This window comes from Adiantum capillus-veneris, chromosome 3 (assembly GCF_014529385.1).
Source record: "Adiantum capillus-veneris isolate H3 chromosome 3, ASM1452938v2, whole genome shotgun sequence".
Taxonomy (NCBI): domain Eukaryota; kingdom Viridiplantae; phylum Streptophyta; class Polypodiopsida; order Polypodiales; family Pteridaceae; genus Adiantum; species Adiantum capillus-veneris.
This window is the reverse complement of record NC_140933.1, coordinates 139,886,145-139,903,737: the sequence shown is the minus strand read 5'-3', so window position 1 is coordinate 139,903,737 and position 17,593 is coordinate 139,886,145.

Below are 17,593 nucleotides of genomic sequence, written 5' to 3'. Positions count from 1 at the left end.
GATGGAGCAAGAGCACTCTTCTATTGCACAAATGAGAGAATGAGTGAATTTTAGGTTTAGTTGACTTTACTATGAGCTCGATCCATTCACACTTGGGTGCCCACACTTAGCCAATCTTACCCAAACGTTATACTTCCAGTTTTAGAGCGCGCCTCTCATCGGCGATCACTCTTAACCATTCCTATTGGACTGACAAGCCCGGTACCTGGCTCTACCATGTCAATAATACTGATAGCCGTTTTTCGGCTCTCCATAATTGCCATAGTAAGTTACTCCACCCTACCAAATTCACCCAAACGCTACGGCTATCCCTACCATTTCATTGTACATAGGCGTGTGTGAGTTAGGGGGCTTTTCCCATATCTTCTTAAAAACCCTCAGCTAGCTAGTCACTGGGCTAGTTGAGGCCAAAAAAAAAAAAAAAAAAGTATATTATGGCCTCTTTGTGTGTAAATATTTCATTGTATATATGGCCTAAATATAGGGATTTTTTATAATTATTTTGGTATTTTATTTAAATATTCTACTTAGGTGTGTGTTTTATTAAACCTATGTACACCTTCTTTCATTCTCTTTCACCATAATTATATTTTTTTTGCCAATATTGTACATACTCTAACCTCATATTTTTCCTTTATACAAATCACTCCCACATTTTCACCCTCACCCTCGTGAAAACAAAAAATTGATTTCTACTAATTGGTTACTTTTATTATATTATTTACTTGCATACCTTTTCCTCTTTCACCCAAAATAATTCAAGGAGGGACCATATCATATGATTCCAATATCTTTCCATATCCATAACTCCTCCATATTATTATTATTATTTTTACTCATTATTCTAACACCATGTGCTCATTGAGCTAAAGTCCATGAATAGTCCATACACTAGTCCCACCATGTATATATTTCTTTATTCACCAATAATCCTCCTCCATGCATGGGTCAAGGGCAACTTGGATGCTTTGTATTATAATATGACAAAGGAGGGGCTCACTCTTGGATGCATTGTACAAATTCAACAAAGGAGGGGGCCACTAAAAGACTTTTGCAGACATAAAAAACAGGCTTTTTGGTGAGAATTTTGGCACCTATCTCCACTCCGAATTTGGAGTGGTGGTCAAAAGAGAAAATGTAGCCCACGCTCTAAGTAATCAGCTCAAATTTTTTCATGAATTTTGGAGCCACCAGCGGTGAGCTATAATGTTTTGAGGGGGCCCAGTCTGCCCACTTTTCTCACAAGTAGCCCTTAGTCTTCTCTCACCCTTCCACACACCTACTCACTCTTACCCATCCCTCCCTCTCCTTCCCTCACTCAAACCTGCAATTTTCATGGCTTCTCCCACCCTCTTCACCATTACCCTTCTCTCTCATCCCTATAGTTCTTTTATGAACCTCTACATACATACAGCCTCTCCATGTCTCTCTCTTTTGCTTCTATGTTACAATTTCATTTACCTCTCCTAAAAATATCTAAAATTCAGCATCTTAACCATGATAACTTCTGCAAATTGAGGATTTTTCATCAACAAATCCTCTTTTCATCCTGGTGGTCAACCGTGGCGGCGACGTAAAGAAGCGAAGAAGAAGAAGAAGACCAGCGGTCATTTTTTCCACAATCTACACAAGGGTGAGTTCAAGCTTCTTCAAAGCTTCACCATCTCAATGATTCTCTTTTAATTCACCCCTCTTCCTTCATCAAACCAACTCACTCTACCCATTGTAAATGTAACATTAAATTTCTAGTGATTACTAACGACTAACATACTAACACAAAATAGCATTGACCTAACCATAAAAGACACCTCACCTCAAGACATGTGTATTGTAACTCTCTCTCTCTCTCTCTCTCTCTCTCTCTCTCTTTCTCTCTCCTTACTTACTTTCACCTTATCTACCATCAATAATGCTCTCTTTTGAGCCCACACCCATGACTCAAGCAGACAAAGAAGGCCCACAATGTTTTGATACTCAAAAAGATCATAATCCTGATTTGTTAGCTTGTAAATTAGGATTTCCAATAATCTTTATGAGGGGTCTCCAACCTATAAATAGACCCCTCTCCTTCTTGTAAAAAAACCTCCAACATCTCACATACCACCCCAACACTCTATGCGTGAGGAGAGACTTAGGTGTAGCAACCACTTGTGAGCTTCACTCTTGGTGTGAGCTTCACTCTTGGTGTGAGAGAAGCCTTCAAGCTACACATTGCAAGTGAGAGAGCGTGAGTTCTACAAACCTCAAAACCACTATTGTATATGCTCCTTCATCATCAATAAATTGAGGTTTGGTGCATCAAAGGCGTGATTCGACGTTCAAATCTTCGTCCTTCCATTTGTGCAATACGGTTTGGTGAATTCAAGGTGACTTGTGTATTTGAGTTTTTATCGGTTGATCTTGATTTTAGAAAGTGTTTTAGTGTGTTTTTCATTGCCAATTTTGTGTCCATTGTAAGAGGGTATTGTGGTGAGAGGTCTCCCACACCCTAAGACAGTGTGTGTGTGTTTTGGCAATGTTTTAGCAATCACTAAGCATTGAGTGAGTTTATACAAGTTCTACGATAGCATCATAACGAACCATCTCCATTTGCAAGTCACAAATAAGGTATTACGCAAAGATCCTTTTCTCTCTCTCTTCCCTTTGCTCTAGCTCTCTCTGGTCCAGTTTGTGTGTGTCTTGGTGTGAGGTTGTTTGTGTGTGTTGTGTGGTGCATCTTCTTGGTTGTGCCAAAATCTCTCTTGCGTCCTAGTTCGCATACCATAACTAGGTGGTGCCCCTATCTTGTTTGGGTTTGGTTGTGGGTTTGTTGTTGTGTTGTGCTTGTGGTTGCCCCAGCCCCAATTGAGCAGCACGGGAGCCTTGAGGGGTGTTTAGAGGTCTCCTCTCTTGTTGCCCGCCCCGGACCGCCTCAATTTTGGTGCCCCCACGGAGGAGCGATTGTGTGCTTATTGTTGTTGTATTGCATGAATGCTTGAATTTCAGTATAATCAAGTAGATTATATGAATCATGAAAACATGTATGACCGAGTTTAATTTCAAGGAAACAAAAATTGATCTAGAAAAGGAAAAAAACATTTTCACATAAGAATCTAGAATTCATGCTGAAAGACCTTTCAAAACTTTGTGTAGTTAGTTGATGATTGTTTGGAACTAATCTTTGTGTGGTTCTAGCATTGAGAGAATATGACACGCTATACCTTTGATGATATCCCAATATTCTTCGGAAATCCAGAGGAAGATGTTGATGATTTTCTTGCTGATTTTAGAATGGTTTGTCATATCCTTGGTTACAAACATGCACACAAGCTCCGCAGCATTTAGTTTGGTAATGATATCAAAGTCCACTATGAACGTACCTGACACATTTTATGCCAATCGTGTGACTTCAAACCGGTAAGCTTTCCTTCTTTAGTAAAACACGTTCGGAGCGAGTGCATTACGCCAGTGGGGGTCCGCAAAGATCGAATGGTCTCTTTTACTTTGCGTTCTTGGGCTCCTGTGAAAATCCATGGTGCTTTAGGGAGTTTTATCGATCCATCAGACGTTGTTTGCGGCCAATATTGCTCCATACGATCCACATTTCTAAGGTCAACTCTGGCTCCCAAAGTATCTTTCTTGCTGGTCAGATGGTCCCATAGTAGATTACCCACATTCTTGAATATGTGCATTGGATTGAGCAAGTGATTGATCATGAGTCGGGGCCAGTATGGTAACTCGTACCATAGAGATAGTCTCTTCATCCCTGGAGGCAATCCGTCAACGCACATCTCCTTCTGCTCTAACCATGCTTGTGCAGACATCCTTGGTGGCTCTCTTCCCAGAAAGCCATCGCGTAACACATGATTCTCTGGAAGATACGCTTGATGACCTTCGTAGATTTTCTTCTTCAGTGAGGGCGCCCTACATGCATTCAGTCTAGGTCCACATGTGACACATGCTCTGTATCCGCTTGTTTGAAGCCTTGCATGTATACACATGATAATAGATCAACTATGGGAAAAAACAAGATTTACAGTGTCTGAGTGAGGAGTGTCAATAGATCACCTGAGCATTCTGTTAGCCCGGGATAGTCATGCATGGTCCACATTAGAATGCCTCTGATCAAAGCATTCTGTCATCCTGTGTGTCGGCTCATATCCACCACCTCTATGCCAATCCACAATTGTTGTAGCTCTTCCAATAGTGGACGAAGATACACATCCATATTCTCCACTTTATATCGCCCTGGCACAATCAAGCTTAGCCATAGGTTCCCCTTCTTCGTAGTCAACCACGGGGGAATGTTGTAGTTGACGATGACAACGGGCCATACACTGTAAGATGTTGATCTTTGACCAAATGGATTTACGCCATCCATAGCCAGGCCTAAGCACAAATTTCGAGCTTCTCCGGCAAAATCGGACCATGTTCCATCTATATGTTTCCAGGCTGGGCAATCTGCAGGAATTCGTAGCACACCATCCGAAGATTTATTCTCCTCATGCCATGATGCTAGGGCGGCCATGGACTTACATTCGAAGAAATGCTTGATGCGAGGAAGCAGAGGAAAATGTCTCAAAACCTTTTGTGGAATTTTTGTCCCGTGGAGATCTACTCGATATCTTCCGGAATCACATTTCGGACACTTCTCCATGTCTATGTATTCCCCTCTGAAAAGAATGCAGTCATTAGGACAAGCGTGGATAGAATTGTAATCCATCCCCAAGTTTTGCAAAATCTTTCTTGCTTCATCTCGGGAATCTGGCATCACATTGTCAGCTGGTAGTATGTGCTCTTTAAGCAATCTACACAACATAAAAATACGATACAATCGTGTGAAAATCTATGAGATCATTATACATTTAGAGTTTTATTAAAGTAAACTAATTGTAATAGATCACCTGAAAAGCGATGTGACGCTAGTGTCACTCCATCCAAACTTTGCCTGCATGTTGAGAAGAACCAGGAGTGCTTTCAATCTAGACATACGTGCTCCATTATACAATGGCGTATCGGCTTCACCTTTCATATCATCATAGATAAGCCTTTCTGAATCCATGATCGTCTCGATCATTTCATCAATCTCGGGCTCAAACATTGCCTCGTTGGGAATGTGCTCTGCATGATCATCCCCCGAGCTGTCAGAGGCTACATCTTGTGGCCTCACATATGCTGCTTGACCAAAGCGCCTGTGAACATGTCTATTGGGTTGCAAGATTGCTGCTTGTTGGCCAGCGTCAGAGTTCGACGAGTTATAATTGGCAACAACTCGATCTATAATAGATGGATCGAACTCACCAAATTCGCAAACGTGCTGCAAAGAAACACGTCTTGTCCGTCGCACAGCATGCTTGCATTGATTACAAGGACATAAGACCCTCGTTTAGAGATAGGTGTTTCGGTTGGACGGTCCCACATCCTCGTCACTACTCATAATGAGGATAAAAATCTTATAACCTGGACAACAAATTTAATATTCTATTGGCATTCTTCATCTTATCTCTCTCTCTCTCTCTCTCTCTCTCTCTACCTCACATTCTCTAGTCATGTCCAATCCCCGCACACCTCGGTCTAGAGGTGCACGGAGATCAGAACCACCGGGTTATAATCTCTTCTTTATTGGTTAATACCTATATTTGTCGGTACAAGAAATCTACAGACCCACGTCTACATGATACTGCATATAGTGGAAAAAACCTCTTTGCCTCTTCTCTAGCTGTAGCACTTCACAACATCTTAACATCTTTTCACAGTAGATCTTTTCACTGTTCGTCTAACTCTAAACCCTAAACCGTAAGTAATTCTTGCGTGGACTCGATCTAACGTAAATAAGCGTAAATCTAAATAAACGTAAATCTAACTAAAAATAAACCTAAATCTAATTTAACGTAAGTCTACATCTAACCTAATCTTTAACGTCTTTTGGGATAGTTTCTTACAACGTTAAAACTCTCTTCTTCTTGTGTGTGTGTGTGTGTGTGTGTGGATAAACCTAAATAAACCTAAGTCTAATCTAATATAGCATAAATCTAAATCTAACGTAAATTATGTTATATTAAAAACAAAGAACTAAACTAACAGGGATTATAAGAACCTTAAAACTTATTTTTCACATAACTCGGCAAGAGTTTGCATTCTCATCACTAAAGATGTGAGAGTTAACTTCCGGCGGTGACGCTACCTCATCTCCATCCACATCTGACAACAGCAATTGGCCCTTTGGACCGTTCTTGCTCTTGTTACTAACTTTGAAGTTGCTGTTGAATGACTAGAGGTTGTCTAGATGGTCATTGTGGGGGATGTAGTGACTCTTGCCGCCCTGAAGATCCACCTTCTTCCCTATCTTCTGAAGACATTTCACCAGTACTTTTGGATCGACGGAGCCCACCATGAGTGAAGGTAGCAATACCCTATATTCCATTGAGGTCTTTCTTCACCCGCTTCATGCAGGCATCACAGTCTATGGAGACCTAAATCTAATCTAATATAACGTAAATCTAAATCTAACGTAAATAAACATAAATCTAACTAAAAATAAACCTAAATCTAATCTAATTTAACTTAAATAAACCTAAATCTAATTTAACGTAAGTCTACATCTAACCTAATCTTTAACACTAGGTTGGTAACCTAAGAGGACATAAAAGTGTCCTTTCAGGGTTTTGAAAAAAACCTCCAAAACCATAGTAGATCCACTCATTTTGTAAAATCCTTTCATGAGGTTATAGTTCAAGGCCTACTACACATGGAAAAAATAAGAGACTTGTAAAATTTCTCATCTTTTGGTCACACCAAGCCTCCAAAGTTGATGGACCAGTACATTTTCATCAAAACATTCATTTCTTACGTTTTTTTGTATAAAAATAAGATTAGGGATTTTTGTAGGACTTGAGATAAATTCCCTTGTTAACTTCAATGGGTTGGTGATCAGAACATATGATTGCTTCTCACTCACTATTTTTTGTTTTGCCAAAAGAAATAGGTACAAAAAAGTTGAATTTTTACCATTCTGCAAACCTATCATCAAAGTTTCTATAGCCACGCTGAATACAAATAATATATGCATGTTTTCTTAGTTCCCTATTGTCCTTTAGGTTCATAAGGAGCCATGGATCATGTCAAAAGAATAATAGATCTCTTACCAAGGGGAATCTTGGGGACAAAGATGAAGTGCTAAATACAGTAAACATGAAAAAATTGGGTTCAACATTATGAGTTGTAGAATCCCATAGAAACTATTGAATATCTAGCCAAATTTGATCCTTATGACTAGATATGGTTACTACCTACAAAATTCATATAGTTGTCACAAGAAATTAGCAATATTGAAAAAGCTATACTTGATATACTAGAATGTTTTGTTTTCTTCTATAATAGAAAAAACCAACCATCGTTGTGTACTATGCAAAATAGGGTATTAGGTACCCAAAAACTCAAGGAATATTAGCTTTATGTTACAATATGGGACATAGAAAATCAAAACTACATTTGGATATCATGAAAGCCACCAAAAAAATCATAGAAGAGCTAAAATTGGCTAAAAAACAAGATTTGACAATTTTTGTAATTTGGTCATAACTTACAACTTTAACATTTAATTCTCCCTAGAAGCATCACGACATGTTGAGGACTACTAAAGATAGTTCTCTAGCATTATAGACCTCACAAACATGAATTCTAGAGTGGTATAGTTGCAAAAAGTTGAAAAAAAAAAATTACTCCACAGGAGTGGAGCAGTGAGAGAGCGGAGTGTTGGGAGCTCATCAGCGGCCTAGCTCTCTGGTTCATCTGGCGGGCCCGTTGTTTCCGCATCTTTGAGGCTCGCTGTACCACCAGCGGAGACTGTTCGTGACTTTTGGCTAGAGCTGATCCACACTCTCAGAGGACAGCTTGAGGGACTACAGGGCAGCTCCGACCGCATGCGGGAGCGCCACGAGGCTTTCCTTCATCTCTGGCGCCCTGGGCCGTTTTACTCCATGGTCCAGGGGGTGCTCAGATGGCACTATTGTCCACCTGTGTGGTTTTTCCCTCCTCCCATCTCTTGATTTAGCCCCATTGTATATATGCTGTTTTTTCATTGGGAGAGTCTCCCCATCATGTTTGTTGTAGCCCTCTCTTGTAAAGGTGGATGTAGTCCTATGGGCAGCTTTCATTAACTAATAGAAGGATCTTTTTCTCGGGAAAAAAAAAGTTGAAAAAAGCCAAAAACAGGACCCGTTTTTTCACACAGTTTAGGTTGTGAAATGTTGTGCAAGGACAAGGTTAAAGATGGAATTGATATTCCAAAAAAATGTCAAGTTTTTTTCAGCTCATGAGACAACTTTCTAGATAGATAGCACCTTAAAATCCATTTTGAAACTCTTGACATAATTCAAGGAAAATGGTCACTTAACAGGACATAAAAGTGTCCCAGGACATAAAAGTGTCCCATTACCAACCTAGTGTTAATTAATGTCTTTTAGGATAGTTTCCTACGACGTTATAACTCTCTTCTTCTTGTGTGTGTGCGCGTGTGTGGATGTGTGTGCCAATAAAAAGAGATAAATGGTATAACCTTTCTATCACCCATGCCAAGTATGATAGATTGGTTATGCCATTTCCCTCTTGAATAATTGGTCTTGAGTTCAACTCCTCGTCAGCTAGATCTTTAGGTCTTTTAATTTTAATTAGTTTCCACGATGTTAAATTAGTTTCTCTCTCTTTCTCTCTCAATGTGTGTGCGTTTTTTTGTTTATGCATGTTTTCTCTCTCTTTTCCTCTCTCAATGTGTGCGTTTTTTGTTTATGCATGTTCTCTCTGTCTTTTCCTCTCTCAATGTGTGCGTTTTTTGTTTATGCATGCTCTCTCTCTCTTTTCATCTCTCAATGTCTGTGTGCATTCTTTGTTTATGTATGTGTGTGTGCCTTTTTGTTTATATTTGTTCTCTTTCTCTCTCTCTCTCTCTCTCTCAAAAACACTATGTGTGTGTGTGTGTGTGTGAGAGAGAGAGAGAGAGAGAGAGAGAGAGAGAGGGAGGGAGAGAGAAAGAGGGGAAGGGAACATGAGAGTGAGGAGAGGGAAGGAGCATACCTGGCTCTCCTTCCTCTCCTCGTGTGTGTGTATGTGTGTGTGTGGTGAAGAAAGAGAGAGAGAGAGAGGGAGAGCGTTCCCTGCTCTTGCTTGAGGGCGCCGAAAAACTCAGATCTGAGATCTGAGTTTTTGGGTGCTCTCTGTTATTTTTTTAGCCCAACCAGCGTCGCTATGAGCGTCACTATGAGTGTCTCAAATTTACAAGTAAATTTGCGACGCTCATAGCGACGCCGGGAATTTTTTTTTTGAGCGTCGCTAATATGAATAGCCTCTTGTAGTGAATACAATTTAAGCCACACACCATTCACTCTGTTCCTAAGAAGCTTGCCACTTGCCCTTACCAGTTGATACATCCCATTCGGAAAGGCCTTTCGTACTTTATATGGACCTGCCCATTTCTTCTTGAACTTATTTTGGAATGTGAAATCTAGGTAGCTTTCATATTTCATGATCAGGTCTCCTTCCTCTATCTTCTTCTCCGGCAGGTTCTGATTGAATTTGGCAACCCGCTTCTCTCTCTGCTTCACATAATAGCCTGCCACTACCTCTCTGTCCATCTGCAAAGCCTCCAAGCTGGCTATCCGATCCTATAGAACTCCTTGTTGGGTGGCATTGACACGCCACATACCCTTTAAAGCACCTAGCTGTTCATGCACTGGGAACACCGCCTCCTTACCATAGACAAGCTCGAATGGAGTGAAGTTTGTGGCCACTTTATAGGATGTCCTATACACCCACAGACACTTCTCTAGATTTTCTTCCCACTCAGCTTCCTGCTTATACACGTACTTCGTTAACATCTTGACAATTTGACCATTAGCACTCTCGACTAGACCATTGCATTGGGGGTGATAGGGTGAGGAAAACCTATGCTGAATCTTTAACGCTTCCAATAATGCACTCATGAGCTTGATTCTAAACCCCTGACCCTATCAGAAACTAACACCCATGAAACACCAAAGCAGCAACAGATAGTATCAAACATGAACTGAGCCACTACATTATCATTTACTTCCTTCATTGCTCTGGCCTAGACCCACCTTGTAAGGTAGTCAATGGCTACCACCACATACTTATTACCACTTGTAGACTTTGGGAGAGGGCTTATAGCATCCAGACCCCACTTATCAAAAGCGCTTTGTGGGATGATGGTGCCATGTGACTCCGCTACCAGTCATCTTTCACCTATAGTCTGACACTCATGGCACGTCTTGCACCAGTAATGCGCGTCCTTCACAATGGAAGACCACCAAAAGCATGCTCTAAGTACTTGAAATAAAACTTGTTCGTTGCCCTGGTGCCCACTCTCTTTGTGGCATTGCTCCAGCACAATTCCTATCTCCTCTTTGTATAGCACCCTTCTAAGCACTCCGTCACGCCCATAGTTCATGACATCTTCACCTACTAGTGTGAATTTACGGGCCTTTTGCACCACTCTTTTCTTTGGTAGCTTGGATAAACCTTCTGAACATTTCCTTGTACTCAAAAAGCCTTCAATATCTTTCAGAGCCTCCCTACCTGCATAAGTGGCTGGGGCCACATATAAACCTGCAACATGCACCTGCACTTTGCTACTTGCTAGCTGATCCGCCTCTTGATTCTTCTCTCTCCTCACATGCTTGAATTGGACTTCTTCAAAAGACTTCAACATCTTCTTGATGGAAAAGAACCAATGATTCAAAGAATTGCGCTTTGCCTGCCATTGGCCTAACAATTGCTTGATGACTAGCAATGCATCTGCCTTCACCACCAACCTTGAAATGCCGAATTCTATGCACTGCTTTAAACCCAAATGTAGAGTGAGATGCTCCGCCTCATTATTGGTGTGGACATCCTCTAGATCATACACTTTCAAGAATATAGCTTTGCCGTTGTCAAGAAATTTGCGGTCTTGCCAGGAAAGCACCAGGCTTATGGCTGTGAGAGTTTGTGAGAGAACTCAACAAAAACTATATGAAGGAGTTAAACCATAGATTCCATGAAGACTAGGGTTTAGAAAGAAGTGCAATCAAAGAAGACTCACTCTTTCTCTCTTGCATTCACACACACAAAGAAAGAACGCAAAAGAGAATGTCAAAACAATACGAAGATGAAAACATCAAGGCTATGGTCATATCATATCATGGGTAATATGAAAGGGTTAATGGATGAGTTAATGGCATTCAATCTTGGCTGACCAAATAGGCTACGAATTGTTCTTTGGAATTGTAGTTTTGTGCTTACCATAATATATATATTTTGTCTAGTGATTGGGATTAATTGTGTGTACAAATCCTCTTGGTTCATAGCAAGATAACTACGCTTACATCAAAAGAAAAATTATAGTCTATGAGAGGTAGTATGATGGGATCCGGTGATAGAAGTATTTCATTAAGCCTTTCTGGGCCAAAGAGAAACACTATACGTTGTTGAAAGTGTATTTTTCGGCTAATCCATACGTTAATTCTAATAGATCGTACAGAGTGAAAGCGATAGAAATGATCATCATGTGGGTTATTCATCTAGGATATTATGTGAGAAATGTAGATATGAGAGAAGTGAAGAGATGAGAAGTTTCCCTCCCAAGCCCTATTCTTGCCCGTAGGCAATAAGGATACTGCGGGGAGAGATGTACCTGTAGCAAAGAGAACCTAGAGAGGATGAATTACTAAGAATGAGAGAGATAGGTTTGGTTAAGGAGATGAGATTAGATACATATATATATATATGTTGGATTAGAGATGAAAATGAAAACAACAAGAAATCAAGAAAACATCAATGTAGAACACATCTTACTTGAAACCCTTCGGCACCATTATTGATGGGAGAGAGAAGAAGAGTGGATAATTCCACTTTGATTGATACACCAAGTGCAAGACCTTCTTTGATTAGAGTTGATCTTCCAAGGTTAGCTTGTTGCAAGAATGGCTAGTCTCCCTCTAGGAGAAAGTGTAGGCTTGGGCTTATGTTAATGGCTAAGTACAATTAAGCATTACTACTCACTCCCTCAAGAATTCCTCTCATCAATGGCTTGAATGCTTGAGTTCTTTCCAAGGAAGAAGAGGTCCCCTTTTATAGGTGAAGGGAACCCACAAGGGTTTACACAAGAAGAGAGGAGCCAGTGTGAACAGGAATTGGAAAAGTTGGAAATGAGCTGTCCCTGCATGATGTGGGCAGACTGGGGTCCAGTATTTTGATCATATCTCCTCAACCGTAGCTCTAAATAAAAAAATAAAAATATGGGCAGAAACTTCAGCTCATTAGCTACGATTTTCATTTTAAAATCATTCTCCAATTCAGATTGGAACCTTGTGTAAAAAATTCATCAAAATAGGGTCCATTTATGGCAGCAAAAGTCTTCATGTGGTCTCCTTAGCCTTGACTTTCATTTAATTCCCAAGGACACCTCATGCCATATGAAAGCATGACATTTCTCCTTGACAAAGTTTTGTAACCATGCTTGCAATAATGCATTAAAATAAGTGTATCTTTGAAATCATGCCACCTAGTGTCCCACTAGGATTTGATTCTCTCCTAGTAGCTATTTAAAAAGAAATATAATAAAAGTATAAAAAATACATAGAATATATATATATTGGAGTTTACCCTAGATATAGGATCTAGCTAGGGTGTGAGATGATAATGAAATAGTAGAAATAAAGAATCAATGCTTTTTGCCCCAAGTTAAAGAGGCGGAGCTATTGACACTTTTCCCATAGTATTTTTTGATGGTAAAGTAAGAATACATTACCCTTGAGATAAATAATAAGATGAGATAGAAAGCTTATTTTTATACTTACATATGCATATGTACATTATAGGAAATATAATTATGTATCTAAAAAGTTACAAGATAACTCTTGTAGCATGTGTTCCCACTATGTACATGTCACAGCACGACACCGTGTGGGTAGTGTATCACCACACCTCCTCCTGCCTTCTGCACTACCCTTCGATATGCTCCATCGAACCACATTGTAACAGCATCTTCCAATTCGGGTTCCTCCTTAGCTTCATCTCGCACCACTCTTGGATAGGCCAACAAATCGATGGCCTTGCTGACAAGAATGTCTGCCAAGTGAGACCGACTCGTGTGATCTACCTTGAACTCAAACTCGAACTCCTGTAGCTCCAAGACCCACTTCATAATCCTTCTTCCTGGCTTCAAATTGGCAATAAATTATTAGCCGTCAACACAAAAAACTTACGCACAATCAAATGGATTTTGAACTTCAAGACCAGAGCCTTGGTGTAGGTAGTCTCTCCTGGGCTAATCACCCTGCTATCAAAATATATCGGCTTGTAGCTTCTTCCTACCTTTTGCAATAGAACCACTCCAACAGCAACTATGCCCACCGTCATAGACACATAGAAGTCGTCCTCTTGATTGGGAGGACACACCGCTGGTAACTGACACAAAATCTCTTTGACTCTATCAAAAGCCTGTTGAGCTTCTCCATCCCACTCATAACCATGCACTTGCTGAGCCCTCTTTTGAAGAGGATGCACATATTGTGACAGCATCCAAAAGAAACGTGACAAATACTTCAACTTATGAACAAATGAAGCCAAACCTTGAGCATCTGATGGCGTCTCCATTTACACCAATACATTCACCTTCTGGGGATCAGCTTCTATACCGTTTTGCGACACCACATGACCTAATAGCTGCGCTCAAGGCTGTGCTAGCTTGCAGTTCTTGGGATTCAGCTGACCTCCTTCTTCATCGAGCCTTTGAAAGCATAATTGGAGCTTCAACAAGTGCTCTAATCTTGAACTGTAGCAACCGATATCATCCATGAAGACCCTAATAAAACGGCCTAGGTATGGACCAAATACCCTATTCATCCAACCTTGGAAGGTGGCATATGCATTTACCAATCCGAACGGCATCCTGCAATAAGCGAAACAACCCCATGGAGATATGAATGTGGTCTTTAGCTGGTCTTCAAGTGCAATCCCTATCTGAAAATATCCCAAAAAGCCATCCATAATAGAGTATCTCTCATGCCCAGCCACCAGGTTTAGGATTTCACTTTCAAACGGCAAGGGGTAGTGATTCCTCTTGGTCACAACATTCAATGGCTTGTAGTCGACACACACTCTCCATTTCCCATTCTTCTTAGAGGTTATGACCACTAGCGAGACCCACTCTGATTCCTTCACAGGATATATGAGTGCCTGCATCCAGTAGCTTATTGATCTCTTGCCAAAGGGATTCCTTTTGAATTTCCCCTAATCTTCTCAGCTTCTGTGCTCTAGGCTTAGTCCCTCCTTAAGAACAATCTTGTGATCCACCCCCTTTGCACCTCGCAAATGCTTGTACTCCGCTGCAAACAGATTTGAATAGGACTCACACAGTTGAACATAGCCCTCCTTTTCACCCTTGGTTAAATCTTCACTCAGCATGCTTGAAACCTCCTCTATGCTTAAACCATGAGCTTGAGAATGCATACCTTCTTCTTTAAGGGGAGAGTCGTCTATGGTGACTCCGAAGAAGGCTGCATCTATCTTCAACATATCATCCTCGCTCTCCTCTTCCTCTGTGCTAGTATAGCCTTCATCATATCCCGTCTCTGTCTCGTACTCATAGCTTGTCGTGTCGCCCTCATCTTTAACTGCCATGGGACGAGAACTACTCTCCTTGGTCTTCAAATAAAGCACAATTTGTCTGCCTCTCTCTTTGTCAGGCAAAGTGAACACTTTGCTCTCCCAATCTTGCTTTGCACCTATCGCCAAAATCCATGGCCTACCCAAAAGGATTGGATAAGAATTATCCCCTGCCTTCATCACAAAAAATTTGATTAGGCACTCTATGTCCATCACCTTGACCTTCACATCTTGCACTACACCCAGACACCTGGCTTTAGTATGATTAGCCATCCTCATCCACACATTGGACCACTGCCTTGACTCCCGTCTCTTTCATGGATGCTTCCATCATGACACAAACATGTGCTCCACCGTCTATGTAGGCTTGTACCTGCATCCTCTTCTCTATAATTGCATCCACCAATGGAAGAACATCAGTGGGGCTACCTACCCTCAACGCCATGTTTTGCACTGCTTGCACATTTCCCTTAGCTCTCGGCAGCCTGGTGCTAACACGTGCAGACCACTGCCTCCTTAACTTTGGTATTGAAGCTAACAACTGACCAAACATAATATTTGCTTTTTGATTTTGAACATCACTCACTAGATTGTACTCGAGATAGCCACGCCCTAGCTGGAAATCCGCCTGTTTGATCTTGCGAGGCCTCCTTCTTTTGCTAGGTTTAGGATGCTCTCTGCCTTTGTAAACCTTCTCTCTGTCCTTGCGAGCTCTAGTTTGCCGCTCTATCTCTCTCTCCCTCTCAGCTCTTGCTCTCTTATTGGCTAAAACTTTGACATCTTGTTTATCCACCCCTATGATGTTTACTCTTGGGACCTCACCTCCGTTTTGTGGAGCTAGCTGCATAGGATTCTCCACCGCTTGCTCTCTTGGACCGTTGTATTGTCCTTGACCTCGACCTCTGCCAAAAAGCCGTTGAGGACAATCGGGATCATAGTGCCCTTCTTCTCCACGATTATAACACCTACCTAGTAGTGGCCGTGCCCTATCCCTTGCTCCTCTTGGCTATCCTCTATCCATGACACTGAGCCGCAACTCCTGCATTTTCTTGGATAAGTTTTGCACCGTGCACACCCAATTTTGCGGCACAATAGCTACACCCCGGTTTCCATAATTATCTTTGTGTGGAGTCTCTCTTCGACTCTTCTCCTAGCCTGACACGCCTTGCTCTATCTTCTTTTTTATCTTTCTGCTCTTTGATCGTGCAATGGCTACCGCATCATTGTAATTCTCTGGGATCTCAAAATCAACTTCCTCTCTCATGTTGGAATGCAGACACGCCATGAATTTGTCTAGCATGAAGTAGTCTCCATTAACCAACTACATGGCTGCCACTAACTCTGCCCAACACTCTTCAAAATGATCCAAAAACAAATTGAACTCTTCACATATGTCTTGCTTAAGCGCCTTCAGCTTTGCATCCATCTCGACTGGGGAATTCTCTTTGCGAAAGTCGTGAAGAAACCTTGTCCGTAGAGCCGGCCATGCTTGCTTCGTCTCACCTTCCAATGCATCGTACCATGCTTTAGCTCTACCACGCATCACCAAAGGAAAAGTCTGCATTTTGCTATCCTCGTTTGGCATATGCAAAGATAACATGTACAACTCAAAATTTGACATCCACTCGTCAGGGCTCTCTTCTCCTGTGAAAATCGGTCCATAGCTTCTAGCTGCCATGACTTCCAACACGAAAAAACGCTTCTTTTCGACCAACTAGGAGCAATCGGTGTACTCCTCTGTGGGGGCACCAGAAGATGGAGAGGGGGAATGAGGAACACGCCCAACACAAACACAAGGGCCTCTCTATAGCTAAGGGTATTTACAACACCCTTATCCTCTCGGAAAACACCTTCAAAGAAACACTCTACACTAGCGGACCACCACCTGCTCAATTGCCACTTCTCACACACTCTACAAACCACCACACAAGATTCACCTACTACCACTGCCTGTCTCCACCCTTACACACACACACAGACGCTCAATCTCACTCTCTCACTCAAAACACCGTCGGTCCGGGGGGGCACACACTTCGACACAACCGGCACCAAGGAGGGACATGAAACCAGGAGAAAGAGAAGAGGGGAAGGGAAAACAACATCATGGGAGGCAACTATGGCTTAATTGCACCTCAAAACAAATATACACAGGCTTGCAATACCATCACCATGGCCAGTTTCAAGCAAAAGTTACAAAGGGGCTAGCTTGCTAGAGAACTCTACTTTGCAGGCCAAGAAAAAGCCCCAAACTTGATTCATTTTTTACTTTTATAGGGGGGGCCTTTAATTTGGGAATTTTACAATTTAATTGGTCCACTTGGCACCTTGAATTGGTAATTTTTGGGAAGGGGCATCGCCTTGCTCTATCTCTCTCTTCTTTACTCTTTGCACTTGGGGGGGAGGGGGGGGGGCATTACCGATGTCGCCATTGCCTCTTGGCTTTTTCTTTTTTTTTTTAATTTTTACCCTTTGGAGCTCCTCTTTGCACTTTTACTCTTTTCATTTGGTCCCCTCTTTGGTGTGCCCGGCCTTTGCTCTACCCTTGCTCCTTTGGTCTTCCCTTTTGTCCGGCCACTTGGCCTTGATTTGCATCATTTGAAGGCCTCCCAATTCTCTCTCTCTCTCTCTCTCTCTCTCTCTCTCTCTCTCTCTCTCTCTCTCTCTCTCTCTCTCTCTCTCTCTCTATGCTTCCTACCGCGGGATTGTTCTCTTACCTGAGGGGGGGAGGAAATAGTGATATCGCTATTACCCCTCTCTCTCCTTTAAAATTTTGGGACCCCATGGGGGCCATGGTAACTACCCATGCTGGGTGCGCCACATCATCACCTCCGCAAACTCTCTCACACGTGGACGCGCCACCTTCCCCACCCCGCTTCGCCAAAATCCTCCCATGCAGCGCCCTGATGGGCCGCGCACTCCCTGCTGTAGCGCCAGCAAGACGGTCCGCCATCGC